A 27,585-nucleotide genomic window follows, 5' to 3' on the forward strand; every position below is an offset into this window, starting at 1 on the left:
ACCTCTAATTGCAGATTTACTAACCACATGTAATGTTTCAGTAATCATATTTTTCTGCTTGGTGGCCACCTCAAGACAAAACAAACATATTTTCGAGTTTATATATGTTACTTCTTTTTGTTGTATGCAATAAAGGTGTTGTACTGTCTTTATACTGAAAGGGTTTCTGATGTTTTGTTCTTTCAAAGTTAAAAAAAAGAAAAGAACATCAATCTATCAGACAAAATATATTTTCATAGCGCTGTTTACAAAATTGCTTTGTCACAAATTTACAAAGAAACCCACATTTCGCCCCACCACCATTCAACTCTTTTCACATATAGCTCTATATATTAACTCTAGTGGTTAATTAATACAATTTGTGAAGTAGTCATAGCACCTGTAAACATATCATTATGGTCTATTATTGCTGCTTTAAGGTCACTTTTTTTTCCTCATTCTCTTTTATTGAACTGTATGCATGTACAGTTTTCTTTGCTTAGTTCTATGGTGAAGCTTTGTTATTCTCAGTTTGCTATATTAGACTTTGAATGTGTGTAGGTGACTGTGCTGCTGACTCTATCGCCTGTTTGATAATCCATATAAGGTAATGATTGCAACATGCCAAAATATGTTGTTTTTTTGCATTATGGCCGTGGGCTGCATTGGTGTTGTATTCAAATTAGATGGATTGTGATGTTAGATAGCTTGATGGATTAGGCGGGGGGAGACTGCACATGAGAGTGTGAGAATATGTATTACCTATTATGTAGGGCCGCTGTAGTCTACAAGTCTATACATGGCAGTGCCTTGTGAGAGATAAAGTATGTTTTATTTATGTGTATATATATCCTCTATATGTTTAAAATGATCCAATCCAACGGTTTGCAAAGCCCCCTCTACATCAGACTTGAGAGCCACAGTGTAATTCGAACCCTGCGAATAATGTGTCATCCGTTTTGTTGCCATGGTGACCTGCTTAATATAGCTTGAGGACTGATTTAGTGGTTAAGAAGTGTTTACTGGTCGAGAAACAAGCGGACATTCCCTGTGGCCTTCGTGTCCATGTGTGATTTTCTTTTGGGGACTACTACATCCCCCCAACTGTGACTGACTTCCAGCCTCCCTGGGTCTCACTATAATGACGTGGTGGGAATTTGTTTCAGGTAATGGGTGCATGCAGGTTTTCCAGCAGTTAAGTCAAAGGGCAGTATGCTCTGCTGTGGCTAAGATATGACAAAAGTCTTTTCTACAACAATATTTAACACTCAAACTATACACACATGAAAATAAAGAATGCCTTAAATGTGTCTATTGCATATCATGTGTGGCGTCAGCTAACCCAGTTTGACACACTGATTTCTAAGTATTCTCATCTGATAAATCTGCCCCTTTAATTTTGAGATATCTCGTGTGTAAAGTTGGAATTTTAGTCGGTGCAAAAGGAATATTTAACCTGGACAGTGTGAGCCTTACTTAGTGTGGTTAAGTTTCCATTCTGCCGTCAAATTCAATTTCAATTCAATTTATTTTGTATAGCCCAAAATCACAAATTTGACTCAGAGGGCTTTACAATGTGTACACATATGACATCCTCTGTCCCGGGATCCTCGCATCATAACGGGGAGAAAAAAGGAAGAAAGCATAGGGAGAGCAACAGAGGAGGGATCCTCTATCTAGATGGACAGAAGTATGATAGTGTACAGATGTGTATGAATGAACAACATAACACAGTTACAACAAATTCAATGCATATGACAAATCATTCATACGAGTAGTAAGCAGAATGATGGAAATATTACAACTACTAGTAATAACAGCAGGAGTGGATATAGTAGAATAACAATGATAAACTAAACGCAGTAATAGTATCGGTAATAGTAATAACAATGCAACAACTAATAATAATGATAGTAGCAATGGGGGTCAGGCAGGACCACAGTCCAGATATAACCATGATCCATGGAAACCTGTGAGGAGAGAAAGCACAAAGACTCTGAGGAAGAAGCAAAGTTAGTAATGTGTATTAATGAGATATGAATTCATACAGAAGGAGAGAGAGAAGAGGAGAGAGGAGCTCAGTGTATCCTAGGAAGTCCCCTGGCAGTCTAGGCCTATAGCAGCTTATCTAGGGACTGGTCCAAGGCAAACCTGAGCCAGCCCTAACTATAAACCTGAGCCAGCCCTAACTATAAACCTGAACCGGCCCTAACTATAAACCTGAGCCAGCCCTAACTATAAACCTGAACCGGCCCCAACTATAAACCTGAGCCAGCCCTAACTAGAAACCGGAGCCGGCCCTAACTATAAACCTGAACCAGCCCTAACTATAACCCTGAGTCAGCCCTAACTATAAACCTGAGCCAGCCCTAACTATAACCCTGAGTCAGCCCTAACTATAAACCTGAGCCAGCCCTAACTATAACCCTGAGCCAGCCCTAACTATAAACCTGAGCCAGCCCTAACTGTAAACCTGAGCCAGCCCTAACTATAAACCTGAGCCAGCCCTAACTATAAACCTGAGCCAGCCCTAACTATAAACCTGAGCCAGCCCTAACTGTAAACCTGAGCCAGCCCTAACTATAAACCTGAGCCAGCCCTAACTGTAAACCTGAGCCAGCCCTAACTATAAACCTGAGTCGGCCCTAACTATAAACCTGAGTCGGCCCTAACTATAAACCTGAGCCGGCCCTAACTATAAACCTGAGCCGGCCCTAACTATAAACCTGAACCGGCCCTAACTATAAACCTGAGCCGGCCCTAACTATAAACCTGAACCGGCCCTAACTATAAACCTGAGCCGGCCCTAACTATAAATTCAGTTTGGTAACATGTTCAGCAACAATTGTTTTCTTGGGTGGAGTTGATTGGTGGATGTGGAGGTCTCACAGGTGTCAATGCAAGCTGCAGATTATTACACATTTGACAGGAGAAAATCAGCAGCACAGAGGCGTGTGTGTTCATGTTCAGCACAACTTATTTAGAACTTGAGCAAAATGCGTCAATAGCCCTAATGTATTTGTACGGTGAGTAGAAGTGCATTACTGCTGAGCTCTTGCATTTGCAGTTATCAGCTCCTTGCAAATGCCTGTTGGGAATTACTCAGCATATACAGCAAGAACACTTTTTTTCACAAATCCATGCAGTAATTGTTAAGAAACACAGTCACTGCAGTTACAACGTTATTTAAGGTTAATACTCAGAAGCTGTTTCCAAGTGATATTCAGTTTCTGCATGTCTGTGTCTCAGAAGAACTCCCATGACAGCAAAAAACTGTTTATGCAATTAAAAATTGATTTAAAAAAAATGATATACATGTATTAACTTTGCAGAAATTGTATTGTAAAACATAAAAAGGGGAATTTACAAAAATGTGAATAATTTATTTTGCTCTTTAAGTTGATGACAACTCTTTTCAAGACTCTGTGTGTGTGTGTGTGTGTGTGTGTGTGTGTGTCCTTACCTTCCTATTCAACAGTGGACTTAGGTGTCGTTGCACAGTCACCAACAGGGGACTGAATCACAAACGGTACATTTTGCCACACCTGTGTATCAGTAGTTAATCAGTCCCTTGTATTTTGTCAGCATACTCCCCTTATCTTTGTTGTCTTCCATTACTACTTACCTGTGGGCTGTTACCTGCCTGCATCTTAAACTCTCAGTTTCTTAAATAAATTACTGCATCAGTCAGTTATCTGCATATGGGTCTGTCTTCCTGCTACCTGCACTTCAACCACAACAGAAATACTGAAAACAACTGTGTGGGTGTGAAGGTACTTTAAAGTGGTGAATATGATTTTGTCTCTTCCATGTTTTGTGTTTTTATCATTAATCCAAATATCAGTTCAGTGAGTGAGTGAATTTTTATATATTTATTTTCCTTGTAAGACAAGTGACAATACATAAACCAAACAATAAGAGGACGACAAGAACGAACAGTGAATACAGGCCAGCTAACACCATGTAGTCAGTGTATGGGAGAACGGAGTGATGCCGGTGTGTTTGTGTGTGTGTACTGTGTTTATTATATGGTGAGGCCCGACTGTTATGACTTTCAGAGTCATAATATATGATCATACATGCTGTGTGCCTCCCTGCCTGAGGGTGGTGCTGTATATTGTGACTATGTTTCTTTGTATCCTGTAAATGGCAGGTGATTGGACTGGGTACTCATGAGGCGGGAATAAGAAGGCACCAGTGGAGGCCGGCTCCCCACCGGACCGTGCTGCACAGCACTTGTTCAGTTTGGGAGTAGGTTCCTTCACTACGTTTTTACTTGACATCACCCATCCTATTAATATTAATTGTATGGACTTGTAGGTATATATATGTGTGGGTGTGTATTTGTGTGTGTGTATTATCATTATTATTGATTTTTTGTTTTGTTGTTTTTCTTGCCTGACAACCAATTGAAACCCACGTACATGCATACAGGAACACCCACATGCACACGTACATGCATGCACGCATACGCACATACATATACAATTATAATATCTTAAATATATTAGAATTATTATTTTTATTTATTTTTATCTCTGACGATGTTATATTCTTGTGATGTTGCTGTTATTACATAATATGATTATTATCACTATTATTATAATTACTGCTATTATTATTATCATAAAGGAAGGGCGAAGGGAAGAAGGGGAAGAAGATAGAAAGGGGAAAAAAATTATAATAAGGAATATATTATATATATATATATATATATATATATATATATATATATATATATATATATAGCATCAAAAAAGTTAAAAAAAAAACATCTTGCGTCTTCATGCCTGCTTGTGGACCTTATTGGACCCTCTTTGGACAAATTTGACCCAAGGCCTTTCGTATGAGAACCTGGATTTTAGTGGACATGAGAAGAAGCCAAGCCAAGTTTCGAGCGTGTGCAGGTTAGCAAGAGAGAGTAAACATGTGTACCGAAAAGCAGGCACGAAACTCTGGATCTACCTCTGGAAGTACCTCAAACATACGTTCTCTCTAATGGTCATCATGGGGCAACTCCTCCCGTTGCAAAAACATGTCTGGTTGTATAGAAGTCTAGTCTAAAATGACTCTACTTCTCTCTTGATTTATTACCTCAGTAAACATTGTAAACATGAGTTTATGGTCTCAATTGCTGTAGATGCTACCACTGTCCATTTTAGAACTTTAACCCTTTTACAGTGTGTTTTCTGTTCATGAAAGTCAGTTGTACTATTTTTGGTCAACGAAAAATGAAACGGCATTTGGTCGTACTTAGCTCCACCCTATTGTAACAGCTTCTGGTTCCAACAAACCAAGATGGTGGCGGACTGAAGGCTTCAAAACGACAGTCCAAGTTGATCAGGATGTCTTGGGAAAGTAAATGATGTGGAACCGTCACTTTGGGTTCAAGAAGTTGATTTTATAATGCCCCATAACTAAAGTTGTCGAATAATAAGTACAATATTTCCCTCAGAATTATAGCGAAGTATAAGAAACATCAAAGGAAAATGGCCGGTACCTTAAAGCTGTTAAAAAACAACTTATCCCAGTACAGATGTGCTTCTGACTGAATCTCTGTGGTGTCGTGATGTTTCTGGGTTTTTCTATAATCGCATAATACATTCAGTAACTTTTCATTTGGTTTAAGCCTTCAACAAGTGAACATATTGTAACACATAATATCCAATCGCTAGGAGCGCTTTCAAACAGTTTCTCACAAATGATTGTTTTTTATGTCATCGTTGTGTTTGAGTTTGCATCATTTTGGATTTTAATTATAGAAATGTGCAAGTGGAAGCCATTTGTTCTCCCTGCTGGAAAAGGTCTATACACTATAAAACAAAACCAATAATATGAATTATTATTGGCCAGTACCTTCTTTCTCTCAGTCTCCTCATCACACACACACACACACACACACACACTGAAGCATCAACGGTGAACAGATGAGCATGTCGCTAATCTTGGCGTTACACAATATCTTTGCTGCACCAAAGTGAAGTTATTTTTAGTCAGAAGATTCTGAGGTACAGACCTGAGACATCATGCAGCATGTGGAACATGCTGAGATTTTCCCTCACTGTCCCTCCAAAAACAGACAAAAGGATGAATGGTTGATGAATGATTGTGACTGTGCCAATATTATTTTTTTCATATATTTTCCCAAATGATTCCCATCCGTTTAAGAGATGAAAAAAAAACCAAACAAGCATTTTTTTAAGATAAACAATTTAGATCAGACTTTTTTGATTGTGGTCCTGAGCCACATAAATAACTGTAAATACATGAAATTACACTAAATCAGGTCATCAAACTAAACTTAGCCCTCTGACACAAAGAAAACAGGATCAATTTAACTATGACAGGATAATTTAACCCAGTATTTATTTTTGAAATTATGTCAAAAAAGAAAGATAGAAAAATTAGCATTCATGTTTTAGTTAAAGCAGAAATGTATGAAACGTGTGTATTTTTGAAACAGTTTGAAACACCATATAATACGTAAAGTCTAATTGGAAAATGACACATTTTTGGCAGAGGGACTATTATCCAGCTGAAATATGATTATGGTGCCTCAGCATTGTACTATTCTTTGTGGAGAGCCTTGTAATGAGAAAAATTGCATGAGAGAGAGGGGCATGGGTGGATGTGTGTGTGCGTTTGCAAATATACTATGCAGTAGAGTCCTATTAATCACTGCAGATTACATGAAAATGAATAAGATTGTTGTCTCCCTGCTTGGCACAAATCGAACACTTCATGTTTTCTTGCCACCTGCAATACCACAGTTGAATGGCAAGCTCACTGCCACCATCAATAACACGATAGTTTAGCCTCAGATGAAAATGATAAATGCACTGGCGTTCCTTCAGACCCTGATTCGGCCGACCATTTATTTTAATATTTCAGCAACTACAAGGCGCTGTCGTTAATCACTGTTAGACTGCAGATAGGCAGGGAGGAATCACAGAGAGCAGGAGAGCGGAGGAGCTGAGGTGGGGTGACGGACGAGGAGGGAGGAGGCTGGAGGGCGGACAGAGGAGGAGGAATGGGTTTGGGGAATGCCACTTCTCATTGGGGAAGCTGTTGCTCATCTGTCGTGGGCTCGTTGGGGCATGGCTAAAGGCTCCCGTTCAGTCAAACTACTCTCCTGTACGCATGACATTTCAATTACACAGCCAGCTCTCATAGTTCCTCTCTACAGCCAGATAAGCCCATACGCCAAATGCCACACACAGCATGGAGACACACACACACACACACACACACACACACACACACACACACACACACACACACACACACGGAGGCACATGCCCCACAGGGTTTGTTTGAATGGATGTCATTCTTGCTGGTGACAGGTGAGTGCACTGTGTGGAAACATTACCGGAAACCTGACTAAAATAGATATTTGAATGATGATTCAATTTATTTGAATCACTTCTTATGTGCAATATACACTGTGTAATGTAAGACGATAAGACCGTGTAACTAATAATAGGTATGACAGATGACACGTCCGAGGAGAGAGGATGGATTTCACCATAATGAGACAGTGCCAAAGACAGCACAGGACGGATGACGTCAAAGTTCAGAAACTAAAAGAGTTGAGAAGAGTGTACGACCGGGGAGATCCAATTAAGTAGTTCCATAATGAATGATATCGGCTGGTGTTGGGCAAGCATGAATGTATGACTAGATGTAAGGATACAGGACAATAATTAATGTGGGGAAGAGGAGGCGAAAAATGCCACAACGTGAAGCTAACCAAGTGTGTGAGAACGTTCTGGAGAGCTAGTGGAATGCTAGTGAAACGAGAGAACTAACCCGTTACTCATCATGGTCGTTCTTTTCAAGGCTAGAATGTTTCCAGCATGCTTTAATAGAGTATATGTGGGCTCGCAGCAGTTTGTGATGGCTTCATGTTACAGATTGTGTGCCATAAGCGACTGTCAGCAAGCTTGTTGGTTTGGTCAGCACCAGCTCAGCACGGAGTCAATTAAGTGTTAGGGTGAAAATCACAGACGTGCGTCAACAACACAACAGTGTTTACAACCCCTGATGGGGTAAGTTCATTTAAATCTAATTTAGATATCATTTGAAATATGTGAATGGAAGCTCAAACAAACACAGGACTTTGATGCAAGATGTCACTCTTTGTGTCCAGTGTGAAATCAAAAGTCAAAGTTGACAATTTTTTTTATTTATGTTCGAGCCTCAAAGGCTCTGAACCTTTTTGTAAACAGACCGAAATGTGAACAAAGAATGGAGGTGCCTTGTTTGCTCGGGACGGAATGACGTTCTGGGTCACGTGATTGATGAAACCAGACAATGGCATCTGAATCCCTTGGAATTGTTTACGTGACGAGCAAGCAATAAGACCTAAGATAACAGCACAACTGGTAGAGAAATAGACAAAACCTTTCTGCTGGAGCTGCATTTAGTTTTTGTGGTGCTGTTTTTCTGCATTTTCACAGAAAAAAAAAAAAAAAAAAAAAAAAAAAATTATATATATATATATATATATATATATATATATGTTCTAGAAACAACATTGTGGCATGCACAGTTCATTTTCAGCTGTCATTGGACATCTTGTAGGGTTTTCAATTATTAACATGCAGTATTTGTCAGCTGATTGTTTTGTCATAGCCAATTAAGAAAACAAATAACTAAGAAAATACAAATGCCATCTTAGGTTGAGAGTTCCCAGCGCTTGTCAGTTTCTAATATCCTCTCGAATTGATTTACATGAATGTATTCATTTATTTATTTTTCCTATTTTATGCAAAACATTTTGCAGCATTTTCTGGAAACAATTTGCACCAAGTCTATTAGAAATATGTGTGTTATGTTCCCCTTTTTGACTGTCCCCAGCTCCTCTGTCCACATGTCAAAGTGTCCAAAGACACTGAACTGAATGGCTTCCAATGGTTAGGCCAGCACCTTGCGTGACAGCTCCTTGCCATGTGAGAGTATGTCAATGGGTGAATGAGAGGCAAATTGTAAAGCACTTACACAACATAAATGCGGTCCATTTAATTAAATTATAATTCAATTTATTTTTTACAGCCTAATATCACAAATTGCCTTTGAGAGCTTTATAATCTATGCATTATTTATACGTTTTCATTAATTAATTAACCTAGTAGTTATGCCACATTATGCCACTCTAATGCCAAATTAAGGCATGCACCATACATGGTAATAATAAACTGCACAATGACAATTCTCCCAGCAAATGTTTGTCATACATATCGTGGCCTATTACATGTCCATAATGACAATTACTTAAACAATCCTCAACAGTTTAAACAAATCAAAATACTCAATATGTATCAAAACAGTGGCTCCTGCTTTTCCTTTTGGCTTTAATGCCATTTATTTGGAGCTTGAAGATATACAGTATCTCTGTATGAATTAGCTTGTGTTACTTGCCAGGAGGTAAGTGGGTTCCACAGTACTGATAGGTCAGTATTGGGGCATAAATTACCCACAGCCTGTTTGGATTTGGCCATAAACCTTCAGCCTTCAGCAGTCCAGGCATAAAACTAATTGTACTATATGCTCCTTCTTGTCAGCTGATGAATTTAATTCTACAGGCGTATGCTCAATTGCTGCTGCTAAACACTTCAGTTGCTCATTGTGTCGCAACACGTATCACCCTAGGGACAGAATTATTTTGCATCCTGTCAAAATAAAGAACACGATCAAATAAAAGCAGCTATGTCGGTAGATAAGAAATATAAACTATAACTAATAACAATCATCATCTGAGGATTACAAATATCCACACCACATTTTATAATAAGGTCAGTAGCTGTCAGGATATCTTTAGACATACGCGTGTTGCGTGCCGTTATGGCCTATATAGTGTGCCTAGGGGTACACAGGAAGTAACATAAAAAGGTGATGGAAAACCTTGGTAAAAAAGTTAAACAAAAACCAAGAGGATAAGGCAGCTGCAATTAGTTACATTTATTAACAGGGTAGATGAACAAAAACAAACTAAAAAAGGAAGCGTGGCCGTCAGGGTCTCTAAGGCCAAAATAATAAACAAAACCCCCACGCTAACTGGAAAAGAAGAGGTCAGCTGGCCTACGGAAAACAAACAGAACAACAATACTGAACTGCCGAACTAGTTACAAAATCAGGAGAAAACTTTACAAAATAAAAGGCAGAGAACCCCTAAAAAGCTTCCAGCAAACCCAAAGCTCCACAGGCCAAGAATGAACAAACGGGGGGAGAGAAAACACCGGACCCGGGGGTTGATCTGCAGCTCCACTGATGAAATGAGGACTCTCAGGTGTGGGTGCTTCAGTGATCACCAAGGGGCGTGGCAGACCTGGCAGACAAACAGAGCTCTCTTCTAGAAAAGAGGCATCGTTAAGTCAGGGGGCGTAACACATGCATTAATGAATGGATAGACTGAAGGACCACCCACAACACCGTACATTGCTTGCCAGCCAGCAAGCAATTAAAGGCACTAGAAAATAAGCCTTAAGGGCATCTACAATGTACAGACAGCCTAACAAAAATATATTATTGCTCAGCCTGATAATCATCATTTCAATGCTTTTAAATTTTCTTTTCATGACAAAGTTCAACGTCGCGTTCATGATGGCCAATTAACTGTTAGGGGGAAAAAAAGGTTATGTCACTGCCAAATCAGTAGTGACTGATGTATCTGTCCAATTGATGCTTGATGCTGTGATAGTGGATGCATGCTAGACATTTTGGGTTATACACTAATTATTTTTTGCTGAGAGTTAGATGGGAGGATCTTGCCGCTTAGCTAAGTATAACTCATTATTACCTCTTTCACAGCTGTTTGCATTTGTGCAGTTGCGTGTTATATACAGTAGCTAGATTTTTTTTTTTTTTTCCAACTGGAAGGTTGGCAGGGTTAATATTTCAACGCTTCATAAGGAGCCTTCTTGTATCGTGCTCTCTTATAGAATTACAATCTCCTGATTAATGGGAGGAAAAATTATTTTTCAAAATGTTGCTATGCACATTGCCTACATGGATGCAATAAATTTACAGATCCGTTAAAGATAAAGTTTGATGTGGTGCCATAATTAAACTTAACGTCAGTGGCGGGCCATGTGTTTTATACTTGGGCCTTCAGTGCTGTCCTACTGCAGTTGAACCACTTCCTAATAACTTATTCATGACGCCACAGCTACAGGTTATTATTTTTTGTATGTAAATACTGCATATTCACATAACACTGCAACATTTGACAAGTGAATTCAATGTTACATGAAGCTCATCACCTACGAGGGATACAAATACACTAACTGCAAAATGCAGATACATGAATACGCACAAAACTATAAAGGATGCAGGTCGGTCACTATTACGCAGCAATAACGGGCAATGCATATAGTCAAAATCAATGTACTTAACACAATGACAAGAACAAACTCACAAGAACCAGTCACATGTGACAACAAAGCAGGTAGAATAACATAAAACCAAATAACACGATTCAACAGACCTCTGCACATTCCAGCACTACTGCGCCGCTAAAGCACATATTCATCCACACAGGCCACACACCATTCAAATATTATTCACATCAGAGCGAACAATATTAACCATATCATAAAAACAACACGATAGAAACATTAACACAGTAGTAACACTACTGCAGATGTAAAACAAAAGCAGTTCACTTACCAAAGCTGCGTTTCACTTCAAGACAAAGTCCATCTTCTTTTCTTTGTTATCAAAGAGTTCAATACCGCGGTTGTACAGACCATCGGTGCGGTTCAGTTCCAGCCAGAGGACCTCCAGTAAACATGTTCGTTGAGTTGTAGATCCACTCGGGTCTCAGCAAAAGTTTTCAAAGCACCATAGCTTGTAAGTGTCCTGCTGTGCTATGGTGTCGTGTTGCTGCGTTGATTAGCAAATCCAGCTTAGCTCCAAACACCAAGATGCTCAGTTGCAAATAAAACACATTCCCACCGATAAGATGTGCAACAACACTTCTCCTACGCTGTTAGCCAGGTATACCGTTCGTACAAATCCTTTCGTACAAAAGCTGATGTCCAGCTTTTCTTGAAATGTCCTTCTCGAGTAAACCGTTTCCTCTCCTCCTTCAGCCATTGAGTGTTAAAAAAAATAAGCTAGGTAAAAAAACTACTACTACTACAAAGTTCTGCTAGCGAGTTACACAACAGTCACGCTAGCCCACTGACCAATCGAGCTGCACGTTAATGCTGACGCACTTGTAGGCCAGTTAGAAGGCTCTGGCATGTCAAAGAATACGTTCAACATGTATATGTAGAAAAATGAACACAGTAGTAACGCTACTGCAGATGTAAAAACACAAAAGCAGTTCACTTACCAAAGCTGCGGTTCACTATTTGAAGAAGTCCATCCTCCTTTCTTTGATTACAAAGAGTTTAATACCACGGTTGTCCAGTACATCGGTTCAGTTCCAGCAAGAGGTCCTTCTCGATTCATGGACGCCAGTGATGACAGTCGAGCCTCTCCAGCTGTATTTGTGTGTATTATTGTTGACCTGCATTTCCGTTTACATGTGTTGCATTTTGAGATTGTAGTTTGTAGTTTTTGTCATTAATGTGCTAATATGTGCTAGCCTGTTGGGAAAGGACATTTGCCTGAGAGACTCCAGGAAGAGCTCGCAATTTACCGTATTTTTCGGACTATAAAGCGCACCGGATTATAAGGCGCACTGTGAATTAACGTGTCTATGTTCACACATAAACCGCACCGGATTATAAAGCGCATTAAGCAAAACAACACAGTCCGGTAAATCAAACTTTATTCAACTCAGTTGTAACAACAAATACCGGTACAGAAAAATACACTCACTTATCGATTCATTCCTCTTCCACAAATCCATCGAATTCTTCATCTTCAGTGTCTGAGTGAAACAGCTGTGCGATTTCGGCATCAAGAATGCCCGAATCCCTCTCGTCATTTTCCGAGTCAGTCTTGTTGCTGTTATCGGTACTTGGCTGTTCAGTGATGATTCCAGCTTTCGTGAAAGCTCGGACGACAGTTGCGACCGATGGTTACTTGTTGTGCTTATTGATCGATTTTGACTTTTAGTTTAGACATTACATTCCTGTTACGGGGCCGATCAGGTAGTGACACAGCGTACCGTAATGCTCCGAATATCCATTGAGCGGAGCGGCTTCGTTGCTTAACAAAGTCGTACTTACATATTTCGACAGATTTTTGAGCACATTGTACCACATAAAATCAATCAATAAGCACAAGTAACCATACATAAGGCGCGCTGGATTATAAGGCGCACTGTCAATTTTTGAGAAAATTTAAGGATTTTAAGTGCGCCTTATAGTCCGAAAAATACGGTATGTAAAAATGTTTATGTTTTGTTTAGAGTTTTCACGGTGTCTGACGTGCAGAGAGAGAGAGAGAGAGAGAACGCGGCAAACTAAGTGCATCAAAGACATCAGTACGAAGCGTCGCCATTTTTGCTGGACAAGTGTAGCTACACCCAACACGTCAAACTAAAAATCTGATTGGTTGAAGACTAGACAATCAACAATATCTCTATTTACTTAAGCTGCAAAGGGATTCACTTGTAATTCTGAAGGCCTCCAGGCAGATTTTTAACTTATTTTTTTACAGCATAGGGGAGAAATCTAATTGGATAAAAGCTCTACTTAACACAAGCACATAACCCCTTAGAAACCAACACTTGACATTTTTTACTAGTTTATGTAATATCAGATAAGAGAAGATATACTTTGTGGTCCCCAAGGTGACATTTTTCTTGGCAAAAGTGCTTAACACAACTGCAGTCAACTTACAAACAATACGCAGCCAAAGACACAGTCCAAAAAAATATATAAAATACTGCACATGACTTGTGAGATAAATAACCCTTCATAAATATGCATTCTATATATGAGGAAAGCAATCGTAAAACAATTAAAGCCATAAAACCAAAACAAAGTAGTGTTGTAAGGATTTAACGAGAAAGTAACACTGCGTCAGTGAGCCTTAGAGGTGCAGCCATGGGGAACCCGCCTTCAATGTGCACAAAACCAGATCTATTTGAATTGCAACAGATGTGGGCTGTGAATCACAGGTCTAGAACCAGGAAAATACAGGATCCTCCATTTTTGGAGCGAGACCTAAAATATGGACTAAAAGTCAGTATATCTCTGTCCCTGCTGTTTTGATTTTGATATTTTTTTTGTTTTAATCGCTGTCTTTTAATTCCCAAGAAGGTATATACAGTAATTTAGACTTTAGTAGCATAAAACTTGTTAGTAACCTTGTTACCAACAGAGAAATTACATTTTAGAGCGGTATTATTAAAAGCTTTCTTCCCGTGAAGCCGTCAGACATGATGTTCCATTATTACGTCAAGCCTGATCCAATGGTGGCAGTTCAGCCACAAACCACAGCTGTGACTTTTAATCAAAGAAATGTCTTTCTTCTCTTCAACTCAGTGTGCATTTGCTGCTAAGCGTCTCTCTGTGCCCTCTGCTGTGTGTCTTACTACCCTCCAATGAAGCCCACAGCTACCACTTAGCCTGTCCAGAGAAGTGGAATATCTATCAGTATTATGAAACCAAACCTTTGATCAAAGGATTTGGGATTATCAAGGACTTGCAATTTAGAGTTAAAAAGAGGCAGCTGATAGGTTGAACTGCTAAAACCGTTTCAGCTGACAAAGTAGATAAGGCTCAAGAGGAGCGCTGGGAAGAAATACACAATACCGATTCCATAGTGTGTGTGAGTGTGTGTGTGTGTGTGTGTGTGTGTGTGTGTGTGTGTGTGTGTGTGCGCCCCTTGAGCCATTTCAGCAATAAGGCAGACTGCCTCTGCTATTCTCCATTTAACATCCCAACGTCCTCCAGCAAACATTCAAAATGAGTCATTTACATGAAGATTTACTCTAACTGTAATTGGTAGGAAACCTTATTAAGATCCAGATGATGTGCTTTTCTTTTCAGCTGTTGCCCAAACAAGACCTCTTGCTGATCTTATAAATATCCACAGAGATCAAAGACACTGTTAAAAGAGCTCAGAGACATACAAAGCACGCTCACTTTTAAGGGGCATCTCGACACCTGTCGCCAGGCGGGGTGGAAGCATGAAAAAAAAGCAGTATTTATTTATTGTCTCAAACCATTTAAACGGGAAAGAAATGCAAATGTGTGGATGTGTATGATGTGGTTAATTAGGGCTGTTAAGGCTCTGCTAGGGGGCGGGCTGCTGTTCCATCACAGCAAACCGTGTTGAGGATTTATACTGAGGGAGAAAAGCTGGAAGGGAAGGGGATGTAAGTGGAAAGAAGAGACAAGCAAAACATAGTCTCTTTGCTAAGCCTCACCCTTAGTAACTGTTGCTATGCATGTCAGGCCTCAACGTCATACGGTGTCCCCTCCAATTTTAGTGGTTATGCTCAGGTGTTAGCGTTGCTCCCCTTATTCATATGTTTTAAACTAGGTATACGATGTCAGCCAACACAACACGTACCAGACCTTTTAAGTTTAATGTTCCTGCGTGGCCGATAAAATCACAGAGCCGGGAGGAAAAATATCCACACTCTACAGGATCCAGGATGTCGAGAAGCTCATGGACACCATCCATCTTCGGTCCAGCACAAACCGACACAACCAGCGACGATGCCACCGCTTCCTGTACTGCTGCCGCCGCCCCTCCGGTCAGTACCGGAGGATTCCTGGCCACGGCTCGGAGCTAAGCCTAAAGCCCTGGTCAGCTCCACTCCATCCCATTACGAGCCCTTGTCCCTGGTCTGTGCTCACATCAACTGGAGAGGGAGGCATCCTTCTCCTACCCCTTATCACTTCAACGTCCAGCTGGAGAATAAATATGACATCCTTGCCCTCCACGACTTCCCTCCTCTCGCTAGGGACTCTCGGCCTCCTCCACCATCCCACCTGCCGCCTCATGGGTCCCACAGCCCCGGTTCCCCCGAGATCCCTAAGCCAGCCATTCCCTAGCCCTCCTCTTGCACCAGGACTTGCAGCTCTTTACACCAGCATCGCGGTGAGCTCCTTTCCACCGTTCTCTCTGTCCTTCCCAGTCCACTCCGCCACCACTGGTTACATTTTTGCCTCATCCATCCACGTGCACTACACTCACAATGTTATAGCTCTCTTAGTCCGCATCATTCTCCTGTTCCTGTCCCCGCCGGGCCGCAGCTTTCCCCGATTCCGGCCGCCATCGATTCAGAAACCCAGTCACCGAGCCCCGTCTTCCAGAGACCCAGTTCCCAGATCTCCAAATCCCAGAGTCCCGGTCCACAGAGCAACTCCGGCAGTCTGGTCATCCCCCAGAGTGCTTCTGTCTGTCTGGTCGTCCTCCTGGTTGTCCCCTGGAACGCTTCTGCCTTGCACCCAGGCCATGAGTCTGGGCTTCCCTCATTCTGCAGCTTCGTCGGCAATTTGGTCCAGACCCTGATACCATATTTAGAATTCTTGGGGAAAGACTTTTCAAAAGACTTCTGCCCAACACTTGCATTGGGAAAGAGAGTAAATCAGCAGATCTTTTTTTAGGGGAATCAATTTAAAATTTTAGAAAATCAAATTTAGAGGGTTTGGATATAAAATGTATTTTTTGTATAGATTTTGTATCGGCTTTTCTATAGTCAAGTTATTCAAGGTTTATGAAAATAATTATTAATCTTTTTACTTGTCTTTTCAACTGAAAAACTGGTTAAATACACTACTAAATAAATTAATACAGTTTGAATCTGCAAATTAACTTGCTATCTTGACCTAAAATTTTTCATATTTTTCTTAGTGTATAACCTGTGTTAATGATTAATAGAAAATGTACTTTCTTGGTGATTTTTATGAGCCACACTAAAAATAGCTAAATGACCGTAGAATACAGTTGTTGGAGTCCCAATTAAAGACATTTTTAAAAACTTTGACAATAATTGTTGCAGATCCTAGCTGCCATATGAATTAAGGGATGAAAATAATGTAATACATGGTGTTTAAGAATTCTGCACTTTGTGGGTGATTTTCTTCCTTAAATAGATCAATATTAAAATCACCTTTTGAGATCCTCTTTTGATAAAAGTTTGAGAACATCAACAACCGTTGATTCATATAGCCATGTTTCAGTTGAAGCTACAGTGGAAAATGTATGTTCCGGGCATGAAAGATCATGAGACAAATTATCATAATTATTGGATAAACTCCTTACATTAAGATGAAAAATAGAAAGCGAAGGGTGAAACAGGAATGCTTTGAAATGTTTATGATCTTTTTCTTCATAATGTGTATCTGTCTAGTCTCTGCAAAAAGGTAAATACATTTAAATCAGGATCATGTCCGTTATTCTTGAATTTTTGTCATTAGATAGTCGTGTCTATAACATACAGCGATTTGCCATCATTTTTGGCAAGTCCCGTTAACACACTCTTCTACATAAGGAAAATGCATAGGTGTACATCTTGGGTGATAGCCACATTCATATTCTGAAAGTTTTATACTCTTATTGCATGCACTGATTAATACAGAACGTACACCGAGACAGATTGCAAATGAATATATGGGCATGTTATCAAGTCAAATAATTTATAAAGAGTTACCTGTCACGTGCTTCCTTATGTTTAGGCCTCATCTCCATTTGGTTCTGTCTCACATTGTCTTCATTGATGAAGAACCTTCATTGAAGTATTTGTTTCTCTTTTTAAAATTCCTTCTTAACAGCTGTGTCTCAATTCAGGGGCTGCATCCTTCGGAGGACTCAGCCTTCGCGGTCTACGTCGGCTGCGTCCTTTGAGGACCCCGAAGGCTGAACCGTGCGGTCTCCGAAATGAGACGGCCAACGCTACAGAGGACTTCCTGTTTGCATCATCAGGATATTTATTTATTTATCCATCAAATATTTGATTTTGTCATCGAAGATGTTTTGACAAAAACAAGTAAATAGATGATATGAAATGACCTCATCTTGTGAGGAAAGAGCTTGAAGACTTTGAAATCAGGGAGTACAAAGTATAAAATAAATACACACAATTATACATCTTATTTTGTTGTCGTTTTCATGGTAACGTGATATGTTGCAGCAGAGTGCTGTCCAATTCATATTTACACCATTTGGAGCCCTTGCAGCCTCTCACACTCAACCACCTACCAGGTGACGTCAGTTAAGTCCTTGAGGGTTCAGGGTCTCACTCACCTAATCAGCTCATTCAGTGCACCTGTTAGTCACACCCACCTCATCAGCCCAATCACTCTCACCTGCTCTCTCTGCTGCACCTACTATTTAGACCCCAGTCTCACATACACTCACTGCCAGATTGTTCTCCGCTTCCACGCATTTCCCTGTTACCAACCCTTCCTGTCTTTCTGCCCCGGTAATTCACTCAGCTTTCGGTCCCCGACCACGAGAGCCTGCCGCTGTATTCCTGTGCATGGTCCACCGGTTGTGTGTTCCGAAGAAAATAAAGCTTTGATTCAAACCATCCCTGGTGTTTGTTGTACTGCTCCTGGGTCCTTACTACACCCGTTACACTTATAACTGAATCTAAGCAGCTGCATCACAGTTGACCGTGGCCTTTTGGCTTTCTCTTCAAATGTTCCCTTGTGATGAGCATATTTTAACTAACTTCAAAAAAAACCCCAACTGCTTTGCTTATTTTGACTCCATAGTGGACACAGTTGTCGAGATAAAAACGCCTGTTAACATTTTGACAATTAATACTAGACCAAATGTTAAACTGAGGCTGATGAATTTCATTAGCTTTGCTGGTTTGTGGTCATAAATTGAAGTCAAAGGATCACCTAAGTTATTACAATTCATGCTCAAGTGACCTTGAATATTAGTTCACTGCAGTCAATCCATTAGTCAGGAGATTTAACTGTGAAGAAAATATATTAAACTAACAAAATGGAAGACAAAATGCTTTGAGAATGAGCACAAACGGATGCGTTTGGTTAGAATAATTGTAGTTAGCTTGTAAGTCAGGCATGCTAACATTTGAAGCTCACGAGAACGCAAACAAATGCAATGTCTAATCTGTTCCTTATACTTTTGCTCTTGTGTTTTTGTGACACTGGGCATAGAACTGCCCCGTGCGCTTCACGCTAAGCTTGACGGATCTACAGTTCTTGCTAAGCTATGATTGGACTGTTGAACCTGGAAGAAATACATCAGTCTCCTGCGATAATATTTTAGCAAAACTATGAAGCTACACTGATGATGCACCATATTCTTCAAAACCGGTTTTCTTTGGACGTGCACGTGATGACACTTGGCACAAGAAATACCTGTTGTCTTTTAGTCAGACGGCTGATGATATGGATTAGCTATGCCTTCGTCCGCCTCTCTCTCGGCTTCTCTTTCTCTCACACACACACACACACACACACACACACACACACACACACACACACACACACACACACACCTCTCTCTGTTTTCTCCCTGCCTTCTTCACATCCCTTCGCATGTGTCCCTGCGGCTCAGCTCGCCAGTGTGGATTATAGCTCTCTCACGGCTATCATGATCTTACACAAACAACATTTGTCAGCTCATTTATCACTGTTCCCCGCCGGTTGTCCACTCTTGTCTATTCATCTACTCTCTACTTCTGCATCCCTGCCTCCAGGGTGAAAATGCATGTTACCTCCACAACTAAAAATAACCCCCAAAAGTCCTCTTTGATATTTGCGCAAATCCGCAAATGTCAACCGATAACATAACTGATGCTTGACTTTCTCGGTAATTAGACAGGACGAAAGATCCTTGTAGAGAAGAGTGATGTATTTTTATTATGCCAATTGCAACGCTCAAGCTCACTGGGTCAACATGCGAGTCATATAAACACTTTGATTAACATTAAAGTAGAAGGAATAAGGCGTTTGTGTAAACTAAACCAACAAAAAAAGCTGCATGTGAACAGTCAATTCAAGTATTCAACATAGGTATTCTATACTAGTCACCAGAAGTCATAAGTGCATCTCCTTGCTTACACAAGCATCTAATACAGCATCTACAATATATCTAGTACAGTGCGGATTAAACTATTTAAATTTGGAGAATAACATTACTAACATAGACCCACGTTGTTCAAGTTCCCTGTCGGGAGGCAATCAAAGAAAGAAGTGACAAATAAAGCTTCGTCATTGTCGTGCTTTTTGGGTTATAACGGTGAGAGTTGTTTTCTTGTTAAGAGCTCCTTCTTTGAATGGGTGCTGCCTAGTAAATTATTCCTTCTATTAGCCACATCGTTGGGCTTCGTCATGTAATACAGCTTACCTTAGTTTTAGTTTTAAGAACAGTTTCCAGTTTGCACGCTCCGTAAAGGCATCTGAAAGGGACAGAAATGTCTGTAAAATCCATCCGGATTAGACTGTTCTGTACTGTCTTTTTTCTTTCATGAATTCCTGGGCTGCATGATGTCTGTCTGAACAACTATATTTAAAGGACCAGTGTGTAGGATTTAAAGGGATCTAAATAAAAAATACAATACTATTTATTGTGTTTTCAATTGTGTATAATCACACTAAGGATCGTTGTTATCATCAGCTTAGAATGAGTCCTTCACATCTATATTGAGAGCGGGTACACTTCCACGTAGTCCACTATGTTGCACCGCCATGTTTCTACAGTAGCCCACAAAGAAAAATCCAAACGTATCAGTTTTACGTTGAAGAGGCAGCTTGAATCTTGGTACCTGTGAACATCAGATTCATGCTGTGTGATTGTGTGATCATCTCACCCCTCCCGAAATATTGTGATTTAAGGTGAGCTGCTATGTGTGTTACTGAAAAGATAACGGAACCTTCGTTTCAATTCATGCTGTCTTTACTCAAGACAATCTCTATCAGCGTCAGAAACTGAAGAATTAAACATAACCAAGCCGACTTGACCAATCGCAGTTCGTTCCGAAAGTACGAAAAATAAATTAAGTAAGTCATATTTTTGAGGAGTTTCACCATGGATGTATGAAAGACAGCTGGATACCACTCCATTCATTGCTCAATGGGTGCATACTAGAGTGCAGCTCGGGCCACAAACCCGCCCCAAGTCCAACAGTCAGATATATCCATACTTGCTTGGAAAAGCCCCCAAATGAAGACATTCTATCCCAATTTTTTTTTGTGGCACCAATAAAGCATTGAGTAGAAATACCAAGAGGTGGCATTAGAACACTTAAAATGTGGCTATACATAAAATGTTCATTCACAACGTTTTATACATATGTATTTTAAATAGATTGTTCAACGCTAAGGGGCTGCATGGGGGTGTGGTGGCTAGCACTGTCGCCTCACAGCAAGAGGGACCCGGGTTGGATTCCTAGCCTGAACAGCCCTATTGTGTGTAGTTTACATGTTCTTCCCTGTGTGGGTTTTCTCCAGTCTAACTATACCATTCGTAAATTTGTGTTGGAAAATATACCGATATGGTTATTCAGAGCACTAACCTCTCTGGGCTACTCTTCTCAGGAGATGGAGCTGCTGAGCGCCAAGTGCAGTGAATGTGCGATGAATTGCTGAAATCACACTATTTTCACTAAAAAGAACTTCAAGTAGGCCTAACCATCATTTTGTAAATAATTGTCGGAATCCGGCCCAACCTGTCTTGTCCCACCAGGCTTGGGTCAGATATCCACACTGTAGTGCATACACCAAAAAACCTTTGCAGGCTTCCCCAAAATTCTGTGTGCATGCACACTAGAGTCCTACTTCAGCTGAGCAGGTTGAGAGCATGCATGTCCAAGACTTCCGATGGCCAAGCTGGCCGTCTTCCTGTTGGAGCCCCACACACATTAACATGTTAAAGTAATTTAATCAAATGGCTCTTCTAGACTTTCCAAATGTAACTGGACCAAATGAATCAAATTCTGATGTTAATGAATAATTTTAGGGGAGTTTGTGAGGTTAAAAAAAAAAAAGTTTCATTTTACAGCAACACTTCTCAACAGCTAAGCATGCATCCAATAGCTGTCCAGAAGAAGTCAGACACATATCTATGAAAAGACAAGATGAGTTATAAGAGACAGTTATGGATGATAGTGTTCTGTACTGGAGAGTATGAGCCTCATGTGAGCACTGACATGCTGTGCATCTTGCCCACAGTGACAACTGCCGAAATGAAAGCAAGTGAAGAGAATTCTAATTTGTAGAGACAGCAGAACCAATCTCCTGAAAGGGGGAAATAATAGATCGTTCACATATCATCTCGATGGAAAAGTGTGTCGACAGAGGTGCATCTCATTTATCCTTCCCACCTGAAGTGATCGAACATTACAATTCGCTTTTCAGAATGTGTGTCCTGCACTGATGAGACAGCCGCTAAAATGACTGAAACCACTTGATAACTCGATAAGAGAGATGAAACTTTATTGATCCCTTTGGGGAAATTGGATCATTGTAGAAGCAAAACGGGGTTGAGGTGCGGCATGGAAATAAGATAAGCGGACTATTAGCCCACAAAAAGAACAGAGAATAGGTATGGATTGACATGCATGCTTCAAAAGTTTTAGATTAAAGATTTTGATAATACATGTTTATATTGGGTGATATAATTGTATTATCGAGTAAAGACATTATAGAATGTAATGTAATTCAATAGATCATCAGCCATCCTTACCTTTTGTGGAGCGTATACAGTTCTGTTGTTAATTGTCAGAACCGGTTTATTCAAATTTGGGGATGTTGGTTGTTTTGGTGTGTTATTAGATTGTATTACATTGTAGTATCTCATATCGAGGCTTACATAAGAAAATAAAATTATATCAAAAGAATAGTAAAAGCATGAGAATGGGTAAAAGGTATCGGAGCGAGCAACAAACAAAATCACAAACAACAGCTTTTTTTAAACTACAGCAACCTTTATTTGCCAACTGGTGACAAACACACAACCAATACCAACATATAAAATCTGGCTGGCATTGCTAGACAAAACATTTAGAAATCAGTGCTGCCAATAACAAATTTAAGAAAATGTACATTTTGAGAGGAAATTTGATCTCTCTGATTACTTTTATCATAGAAGCCTGTGAGGAGATCCTTACAGAGATAAAATGATCAATGAAATTTAATGTGCAAAATCTTATCAAGAAACGCAAGTATCATCAATAACGTCACTTGCTTTCGGTGTTTTTATAGGGGAACTCCTTCAACAACTGTAACAATTCAGTGTTTTCTGCTATAAAATTAGTGCCGCCGCTGCAATTACACCAAGTCTCACTTATCTAAAGAGAACTTTTAATTTAAAATGACGGGTACTGCTTGAAAACACTTCTACTACAAACAAGTGTTGTGCAAGGCCCTAACTTTGGGAGACATCTTCAGGACATCAAGCTCAAGAAAGAGCTTCTGAAACACTTCAAATGTGTATTTCAACTTTGGTGGGTAACTCAAGTGCATGGCATGGATAAAGCCCATGAGCAGAAGGCAAGCCTTTGCCACACTTTTACAGTCATGAAGAACCTTTTTTCCCTCGATGACGATCAACACATTGTCAGGGGTGAAGCCTTCCTGTGTTGCATTTCCATGGATGACAAGGATCTTCATGACAGTTTCTGAATATGTAGGTTGAAGTTGCCAATTAATAGTTGTGTGATCGGTTCGGATCACCCCTCACGGTTTGGATCACCCCTCACGGTTCGGCACACTTGTGAACCGTGGAGTTTTTTTTGTTTTTTTTTGCAGTTTAATCCAATAAAGTTTCCAATAAAGTTTTACTGCTGCTGTTTCTTTTCAAGTAACAAGTCCCTGAATATCAATGCAGAGTTGCAGTGAACAGATATCAGTCGCAAGTTTGGGAGCAACTTATAATGACGGGATAAGGGTGGTGGACAAAACCGTTACGGAATGTAGGCATTGTTTAAAGACAACGGCAATACTTCGGGCCTGTCCATACATATGAAGCACCACCATGCCAGTCTGTCAGCGACAAAAACAAGGTATCATCGCAGCATTTGTATTTATGTAAGACTATAGCCCAAAGTTCTTTGCTTAAAGTGTTCTTGAAGTTTTTTAATTGATAAATGGAAAGCAAAGTTATATTTGTCTCCTTACAACATTGCCAGAACCTAGTCCATGACCCGCAGAGAACCACAGATGTCTTAAAAACATTTCCACGTTTTTTAGATATCAAAGGACTAGTGAGTTGTGCTTATCTTTTATTTAAACTCTAGTCCTTACTTTGGTTGGATGTAAGTAGTTAACAGTGCACACACTATTTGCTTGATTTTCTTCTTTTTTTTTTTTGCATCTGTGTATGATCAACAGTTGAATTAAGACTTCATGCTGCTGTTTGGTGCTGAAACAGCTTCCAAGATGCTTTAGAAGTGGGATTCAAGCCTAAGGTTATCAAAGACGCCAAACACCTGACTCAGTCAACTGAGCTGTGCCGACTTCTGACAGCTGCTGAAAACCTTGCAGAGAACGATCACACCAGTAAGCTACATGATATCCTTGGTTTATTTTCCAAATGGCTGGTGCTATTAACTTTGAGTATTCCAAGTACATACTAATGGCTTGTTTTGCCCTATTTACTCCTGGTAGACTGGGACACTCTGCAGCTCCTTCTCCATCTCTTGCCACCCACAGCTGGAAGGAAGAGGATGAAAATACGTCCAAGTGATACAGTGGGCAAAATCAGCAGTTAAAAAAAGTGAGCAGTTAAAAACTTGCTAACTCTTCCGTTTCCTACGCTGCTTTAAAGTGATAATTCAGATTCTTACGCACGCTTCACCTTTTTAAAAATGAACTGGGACTTAATTTGAGAGGAACACACTTCCAGTGAAGCTCACATTTTTTAACCCTCCTGTTATGTTCCGGGTCAAATTGATCCATTTCAAAGTTTGAAAATCTAGAAAAAATAGTTTGAAGTACTTTTTCTGTATGAAACTTCTTCTGCTTGCCTAATTTAGTGTAATCAACGTTTAAAAAAAATAAATACAAAAATTCATGCATTTGCAACCACCCCCTGCAGGTTTCTATAACAGAGATGATGTTCGGGTCAATTTGACCCGGCAGTGAAAATGGAGGCTATAAGGGGTCAGAAGTGTCAAGTTTAGACCATTTCTTTCTTTGAAAATGTGAGACAAAGTATTTCTTACTCCCTCCCACCATGTGTCCTTGAGCAAGACACTTAACCCCAAAATTGCTCCTGTAGCTGCATCTACGGTGTGTAGATAGATACTGAATTGTAAGCCGCTTTGGATAAAAGCGTCTGCTAAATGACTGTAATGTAATGTTTCACCCCATTTCTCACACACACACACACACACACACATACCCGTTTTTACTACACCGTGGGATCCACTGAGTGGAAGCCGCCTGGTGGGGTCCACCCTTTCTGAAGGGTCTAGAGACATGGTTTTAACTGCTAAAATCATGATAATTTTAAGTTAACACGAAAATGACTTTAAACATCAAACACTCTCAAGAAAAATTAAAACCTGAATTTTTGACCCCCCTGGGGACTGGTCCCCATGGGTCTCAAAAGTCAGGTTACTTCTATTGGGATACAATCAACACCACTGTTAGGTACCTCACAGTTCATGACAAGCATTTAATCAACCTATATTGGATGAAACCTTATTATGAGATTACATAAACACTGAATCTAATAATCCAGACTGCCAGATCTTTTTCAAAAACAAACCATATTCTGATATTAAAATATAATTGTTGAGCAAACATACATTTAAACAGTTGATACATGATGGATAATTTACCTGGCCGTTCTAACAAACAAGACATGGTGTTTCACCTGATTGGTTCAACAATATAGATGTTATCTTTATCCACTCCGGCAATTTATTACCCTTTAAACAATGAAGTCTTCAAACTTTATCTGCTGGGAAAACACTTAGACTTTCTTAGAAGGAAAGCAGAAATGCTAAACACTAATCTATCAGTCACTTAATTAATAGCACTGTATATCATTAATCCTTACATTTCTTATGTTTTTTTTAAGATTGCTAAAAAATAATCTGTTAATTCTGTATTTTGTTTCAACCATGTACAGACAGGGTGTCTTTTCAGATAATAAAAGTGATACTTGGAGCAATCTGCAGCTTTGAAACAAAATCGTCAAGTGAGTTTGAGAAAGCTGCCAATCTGACCTTGTTTTATAATGCCTGTTTAACTGTTCAGTCAGAAAAGGGCAATAGACATGCAGACACCAAGTGCCATGGCCTCAATCTGTGGGTTACCTGTGATAGCAGGATCAACACTGTCTGGATCATCAGAGGTCGGCTGTCCACTGTTGAATATTTGGGGTCCTATTAGAAGAGTAAATAATGAAAATGATGTATTGTCATTGTTCACAAAATGACATAACAATAGGTGCAGAGTGCCGTGGTGCTTGCTGTCAATGAGAGAGAGAGTGACAGAGAGAGGGGAAGGGAAGGTAAAAGGTGGACTATTGCATGCAATGTTCCTTTAACTTTCTTTTGCTATACTGAATAGTTTGAAGCTTTTAAGCATCATTCATAATGTTGACACTCAAATTACTAACATTAATAACTTACAGAAACATTGAATGCAATAGTACACCTTACACCTTCTTTCTCACTCACACACACACACACACACACAGCGAGTGACTCAGTCCTCATCTCTGTAATTGTCCAGTCCAAAAGTCAAAATTGATTGAAAAAAGAAAATGTTTTATTGAACAAACTATTGTGCATCAATCCATATTTTTTGGAGTTAAGGCTTTCGCAAATAATCTTATCAATGCAGTCAACCGACAGCAACTTCAATTACATTTATAATACCACTTAAACACTAAATCATATTTACTAACCCTAACCCATTTCCATGATTCTAGGGTGATAACATCTTAAAATATGACAACCTACATTCAAAGCTTCATTCAAAAACCCCAATAAAAGCTTTGAATGTAAAAAAACGGACATTCAGTGCAGCCTTACCACCCGCCCACAAATAGTATAATAGCTTACTAATATTAGCTTTACCTAATATTCATCTGCAACTGTCAAGAATTAAAGTCTTTAAACACAATGAATGAATAGACATGCAAAAAAAAAAGTAGTGCAAAATTAAAATGTTGATTTAGAATTTGCCTGTCATCTTTTATGATTGAAGATTTGAAGCTTCCAACTCTTCAGTACAGCCCTAGCACACTCACTACAGTCGTTTCTGATTACCTGGGTGGATACTTGCATTGTAACTGGCAAGTAACAATAACAGGGTGAAGTAAACTATTAGGAGGCCTGTCATTAGGGACAGGACCAGTTCAAAGGGTTTGTTTGACACTTACCAAGCTCTTGGAAGCTGCAAGTGGCTCAGATGAAAGTTCTGATAGTGATGAGATCTCCCCATCTTTGTTTGGACTTCCTGAGGGCTAAAACAACAGAGGGAGAGGCAGATAGAGAGGACACATGTATTAGCATTTCTCAAGAAAATGAGTTTCAGAAAGAGAAAAATAGATAAGGTGTTTAGTGTGTCAACATTAAAAATTGCAGTTCTCTGTCTCTCCCTTCACCCTTTCTAATTGTTTCACTGCTATGAACTGGTCTGCTTGCATCAAGGAGAGAAAGAGAAAAAGAAAGAGACACACCTAGAGATAGAGATAGTGTGTGTGTGTGTGTGTGTGTGTGTGAGTGAGTGAGTGAGTGAGTGAGAGAGAGGAGAG

At 39.8% G+C, this 27,585-nt stretch overlaps 1 long non-coding RNA gene across 1 annotated transcript; it reads right to left on the reverse strand.

Annotated features, from left to right (window-relative positions):
• Positions 1-22,862: 22,862 nt before the first annotated feature.
• LOC137871587 (uncharacterized) lies at positions 22,863-27,373 on the reverse strand. Its single transcript, XR_011102820.1, has 3 exons — positions 27,211-27,373; positions 26,138-26,206; positions 22,863-24,524 (listed from the first exon to the last, which is right to left on the reverse strand). It is a non-coding gene; the product is annotated as an uncharacterized lncRNA (long non-coding RNA).
• Positions 27,374-27,585: the final 212 nt, after the last annotated feature.

This window comes from Cebidichthys violaceus, unplaced genomic scaffold (assembly GCF_023349555.1).
Source record: "Cebidichthys violaceus isolate CVI_PGR_0920_01 unplaced genomic scaffold, fCebVio1.0.p SCAF_15, whole genome shotgun sequence".
Classification (NCBI taxonomy): domain Eukaryota; kingdom Metazoa; phylum Chordata; class Actinopteri; order Perciformes; family Stichaeidae; genus Cebidichthys; species Cebidichthys violaceus.